The sequence below is a fragment of the Humulus lupulus genome, chromosome 2 (genome assembly GCF_963169125.1).
Source record: "Humulus lupulus chromosome 2, drHumLupu1.1, whole genome shotgun sequence".
Classification (NCBI taxonomy): Eukaryota; Viridiplantae; Streptophyta; class Magnoliopsida; order Rosales; family Cannabaceae; genus Humulus; species Humulus lupulus.
The window spans coordinates 75,578,754-75,585,042 of NC_084794.1; the positions used below are offsets into that span (position 1 = coordinate 75,578,754).

A 6,289-nucleotide genomic window follows, 5' to 3' on the forward strand; every position below is an offset into this window, starting at 1 on the left:
ATAGCAAAACAATTTTCTTGCAATTTTAGATACAATGATTTTGAAATTGTTTTTTTTATTATTTTTTTCTACTTTTGAAATGGAATGTTGCTTGCAAAAACTTAGGAGCGACAGACTTTTCTAGTTTAATCAATGGCGGTCCCCTATTTTTTAGATTGCGACATTTAAATGATGAGTATTTCCTTCTGTTATGGTGTATTCAGTATTTCCATCTGTTTTTTGTTAATTTTGTTTGCTTGTAGGGTTTGCTTTTGCTTACAGCTTGCCTGCAGCTACATTTTGATCTCTGTTTCAGGCTCCTGTTAGTGGTATTTTTTATGCTCTGCAACTAGTTTTGTTTTCTGTTTTCAGTTTTGTTTTATGTTTTTATGCTCTACATTTTGATCACATGCTTTTAACCTTTGAAAAATGGCACTACTAAATTTCTTTTTATTTAAGTCTTTTAACCCTAACGCTAAACTAGTAGCTACAAAGGGGATACCTCCCAAAGACTAGGAGCCTAAGACAATTGGCATCTAATTATGCATCTGAGCTCTATTTATATGATCTTGTTTACTTTCTGACCTTAAATTCAACCAAATTGTTTCTAGATTTTAATCTACATGCTCCTTTCATTATTTACCCCTTTTCATGTGTTTTGCAGAAGGAGAAATTGATTATGTGAGGGTTTTGAATGGAGCCCTTCCAAATGATATGGGAGTTTTAGGCTGGTGTTCTGTTCCAATTGATTTCAGTGCAAGGTTTTTCCACTGTAAATTTTAGAGGTTTTTTAGTAGTAAAATTGTGGAGCAAATATATTTGCTCTCATATTGCTTCTTTGAAAGATGAACTTGAGTGTTGCTCTATCTTGCATTGGTGTTTGGACTTATGAATGATGATAAACTGTAATAAACTTTTTTAATGGACGGAAGGTTTCATTAGCAGTAGGAGGTTTTAAAGATAGTATAACTTGTAGCTCTTCTGCTGTCATGATGAATTTTTAGAGAATAGTATATGATCACATCACATGTTTTCGAAATTTTCATCAAATTACTCAATAATACATAATCAATAAACCCTGCAGACATAGTCACTTAAAGATAATTGTAAGTTCTCTACTATATTTTCTTTGTTCTACATGTCTTTACGATTACTCAATGAAAAAAAAAGCTTCATTTTTATTTCTCTATCTCATTTTAATGTTCTTTCATTACATGGTATCACCTCTCTTTTCATTAGATCTTTCCATATTTGACTTATTTAGTGAATTATTTGTTTACTTTTGTGTGTGTCTGTCAGTGTTGGATTGATTGTCTTCTGATGGTTGCCTTATCCAAAATACAGGTTTAGCTATCTGAGCAGGGAGTACAAATATTTCTTTTGGGAAGACAATCTAAATCTCAAGGTATATCTTTTAGCTCTTTTCGATTAGCTCAATAAATGATCTATTGTGTGTGTTGCTTCAGTTTAGAATTAACTTTAATTAGTTGGCTCATGTTTCTCCAGGCAATGGAAAGCTCTGGTGAGAAATTTATAGGTGAACATGACTTCCGAAATTTCTATAAGATGGATGCACTAAATGTGCACACCTGCATGCGTCGTGACAAGTCATTTGAAATTACTCCTTGTGATGTGAGGTTAACACTGGTAGATTAATTCTCTCTCATTCATGTTGAAATTCAGTAGTTAAACCTGACCTTTCTTGCCTAGGTTATAATTATCGTTGTACTTATTGATTTATTCTATAAAACATGTAATTGAGGGTGCAGGAACCATGTGTGAGAACTATAAATAACAGTGGTCAAAGCTGAGTAGAAAATAATAGTAGTAGCTTCTAAAGTTTACGATTGTAGCTCTAGAGACATACCTATATTCTAGGTTTCACAAGCACCAGCTAGGGAGCAGACTTGTGATAAAAGCATGGTTCCCTGACTGCAAGTGCAAGTTGTTGAATGAACTTGTCTTAATAGTATTTAAGTGTCATCAATTGAACTGATTACTGTCATATTAAATAGTGTACAATAGAAATTCACAGTTTTTACATCTATTAGTTATTATTTTTGAATTCTCAAACCTTTTTCTGATGTCGCTTGATCACTTTTGTTGTTCGATACTCATGTAAATTTGCTTCCAATTTTTTTTAATGAAAGAGGAGGAGGAGGAGTGTGTGTGTACATGGGGAGGAGGAGTGTGTGTTTTGTTTAACTAAACCTTCTAGAATGAACAAAATTTATCTACCATTTGTTCTTTTAAAATAATGTTTGAGTATTGCTGAACTTTTTTAGGTTTCAAGGAAACCAACTTTGGGCAATTAAAATCAAAGGCAGTGCTTTCTTGTGGCACCAGGTCCGATGCATGGTTGCAATACTATTAAAGATTGGCCAAGGTTTTGAATCTTCTGATGTGTGTATCACTTGTCCTTTTAATTGATTTGTTTTCAAATTTTGTTAACTTTGCTTTTTTGAGTAGTTAATATTGTGCAAAAGAATAGTCTTAGCTTTAGAATAGAAGTTAATTATTTCTTAATAATAGCATATATAAAAGCTACTATGTACAGTTTTGCAAGCAACGTTTTCATTCAATACATAATTTTTCTTCATTTCTTAACACTGGTTTCTCTAACTAATACAATATATGTTTGTTCATTTATAGGTCTGGCTAATCAATCTAATAAATCAAACGAATATTTGAGAATTCATTGTGTTATTTTGTTTAAGGAATATTTTTGAGTGATAGTCTTTATAATGTGTTTATGATTTATAACTGCTTTAGTGATTATTGTAAAGCATTGAATTGGTAGCTAATTGCAAAAGGTATGTTGTATTTGATTTTTTTTTTTTTTTTTTTCAATCTTTTATAATTTTGAATAGAATTTGTATAACTTTAGTGGAGTTTGAATATCTTAGATATTCATCCGTAGTGAAGTAGGTTCTGGGAATTCTGTGTTCTGTGGTGATAACGGAAGGTTGAAAACTTGCATGTCTTATTGAAGTAGGTTATGAGAATTTTGTGTGCTGCGGTGATATGTGGATGAAAACCTGTTTGTTGTTTGATTTTTTTGAATTTGTTGTGTTGATTGTGACAGATGGCTAGGCTAGTAAATTAGGGAATATGCTGTCCGATTTTTAGTAGATTTTTTATACTTAGTTTTGTTTTGTATGCTTATTTTATTTTCATAATTTGTATATTTTATTAAAACAGATAGGCACAATATGGAAAAGGAATGGATGTTAGCCGATAGGTTGTTGGAATATATAAAATTGGTCGATGAGTTTCTTAAATTTAGTTTGGATCATGCCAAAGATCCAAACTATATTTGTTGTCTATGTAAATCTTTGCAGACTCACATTACTTTTTCAAAGTTGTTGTATATTTTTCTAACATTGTGCCGCCATGTTTGCTATATTCAGATTTAGCTTGTTGTATATTTTCTTTTGATATTGTGTTTCTATGATGTTGATTATCGTATTCTGATTGAGGATATAATTTGTCTTATGTTTACTGCATTAGTGAAGTAGATTCTTTGTTGCTGTAGTGAGATTTAGATGTTTGGTTGCTTGAGTTTCTTATAATTTTTTCTTAGCCATGTGTAAATAATCTATGCTTATTTGGATGAGCATCTTGTCAAGTCTCTTTCCTTTTCTTTTAAATACCATATTGTTAAATGCTTTTAATTTGTCTCATTCTTAGAAATACATTTATCTCTGACTTCTATCGTTGTGCTTAGTTTATGCTTTGTACTCTTTGTGGTGTTTCATATATAATCTCAACAGAACAATACCTTCACTCTATTGTGACATTTTAATTTAGTTGATTAGCTTATAGAAACTAGGTTTGCAGGATTTTGAGAAACCTTTAATTGTCCAGTAGTGAAATCTACAATAAAAATGGCAAATTCATTGCTCTTGTTTTTTGGAACTTTATATTTGATCTAATTCTAGTTCATGTGTATATGCTATTGGGTTTTCTTTATAAATTAGTTGTTGTATTGTATATATATATATTTATATGTTTGGTTGGTGTTTCATTTGCATCTTCATTTCATAATCATAAAGTGTTTGAGCTAACTTTTCTAATGAGCATTTTACCAAGCATAAATCTTCAATCTTCCATGCCTATGTGTTGTAGTTAGTGTAATTGCATGGCCATCTTATAAAGTCGTAATGAGGTTATTAACTTTCTTTCTTTTTGTACTCTTTTAGTTTACTATTAACCCTAAGTTTAAGCATTAATTATTTAAACTCTTGTGTAGCTAAGCAAATCAACCTCACAACAAAGACAAGTGCACAATGGAATGGATGATGAATTGGAGGGTGGAGCAAGCTTCATGGTTTACTTTTTGTGTATCTTGTTATGTTTCTGTTTTTTACTTTTGAAGCAAAAGATGTGAAGACTATAGAATTTTATTATGTATGCTTTCAAACTCAAGTTAGAACTAAGAACTTTTGAAGTGGACAGTGTCATCATGGTTTGAAGTAGTTTGTCTTCAAATGTAAAAATACTCATGGTTTATACTATATATATTGAATATTTTAGATTTTTTGATCTATTTAATATTGCACTTGTGATCAATTGTGATTTTTTTAATCAAAATACAATAATAAAAACTTTTTACAGCAATTAAAAATGCATACTACAAAATAACAAAATGTTATTACTGGGAGAATTTACAATAATTATGGTTGTTTTGTATAATATATTATAATTGGGACAAAAAGTTATGATTTATATAATAGAATGAATTAAAAATGTTATAAAATGATCAAATATAATAATTTTCATAATAGTTGGAAAGTGTTATGCATAAAGTATAAGATTAAACTTCAAATTTATAACCCAATACTCTAACTAAATGTTATTATTTGAATATTATAGCAACTAAAAATGTGTTATTGAATAGTTTAAGATAACATCGAACATAACATTCAAATAGTGTTATAGAAAGGACAGGACTTTTAATAACAGGGGCTATGTTAGCGTTTTTAGAAGCGTTATCAATACTCCCAGTTAGCAGTTTTTAAGTGTTATGAATACTGTTTTTTCTTGTAGTGGAGTTCTGGAACTACCGAATGCTGAAAGAACTGGAGAAGGCCCTTGGAGTGGAGGCAACTCCAAGGTCTTTTACAACAGACTCGTCCGGAAGGAAGAGAAAGCACACACCGGAGCGAGCATGTTCGGGGCCTGAAGCATAGGCCATATCAGTGCGGGAGCTACTCTCCCGCTCCACGACTACTTCACGAACTTCCTAAAGTTTGTGGGGATCGCACCTTTCCAGCTTTTGCCCCAAGCATATAAGTTTCTTGTGAGATGGTGCTTATTCTACACTTCGAAGGAGATCCCAACACTTACCCCCGTGGAGGTGCTGTATTTTTACAAGCTGGAGCCGCAACTTAATGCTAAGGATAAGATGCAGGACGAGTTATATAGGCTGAAGGCTTGTGGCATTAGTCTGACTCCATTCAGCATGTGGAAACATCCCTCGGATGTCAAACATTACTAGTTCATGACATCCAGGTTTCTCCTCGAGAAGAACCCCATTCTGGTGCTGGACTTTCAGCATGTGGGTAAGTCGTCCTTTTTCATTATTCATCTAGCCCTTTATTTAGTCTATTAGAAACTTACGTTCCTGTGAACAGGTCCGTATGCTAAAACTCAGCTTAGTAAATCGATCCTAGATTGAAAGAAGTACTATGCCACTCTTAGTGTCGATGAGCTAGATGTGGGAGGCTACATGACCACGGAGAACCTTTGGCTGGTAAAGTTGATTTCCACGAACCAGTCGATAGATGCCCCTAGCTTCCAGGGGTTACAATGCAAGAGGGCTCCTGTCTTGAGAGAGGAGCTGGCCCTTATTCATATTGAGGCATTGGAGGCCGCGATCAAGGCAGAAAAGGAGAATTAGAGAAAAGAATAGGCGGCCTTGCGAAGAGGGTCGCGTCCGAGGAGCTGGGTGCCCTTCTTAAGGGGAGGCAGCCCAACACTGGGACTCCAGGGACTAGCATTTCGAGGCAAGGAAAATTCCTCCGGTTTTAACTTAAGCCCCTCATATTGAGGGATTAGTTAGGAATAGGCAACAATACCATGATTATTTGACCGGGACTGTTAGCAACGTTGGGCTTCCTTGCCCTGTTCCTATAGACACGCTGACCCTCATGTACTCATCCTTGTTCCTTCAATATGGTAGCTTTTTGGACCCAGATGACATGGGGGACCGAATTCATTCTTTTCCACTAAGAGAGTTAAGTCATGCCCATTCCATGGATGAGGGTTTGTCCTAGAGGACTTTAGACTTAATTGTTTCCTTTATTTT

General features: G+C 33.6%; 1 long non-coding RNA gene across 1 annotated transcript; it reads left to right on the forward strand.

Moving 5' to 3' along the window:
- Positions 1-1,318: 1,318 nt before the first annotated feature.
- On the forward strand, positions 1,319-4,485 carry LOC133816118 (uncharacterized). The gene is made up of 3 exons (XR_009885022.1): positions 1,319-1,384; positions 1,486-1,516; positions 4,232-4,485. It is a non-coding gene; the product is annotated as an uncharacterized LOC133816118 (long non-coding RNA).
- Positions 4,486-6,289: the final 1,804 nt, after the last annotated feature.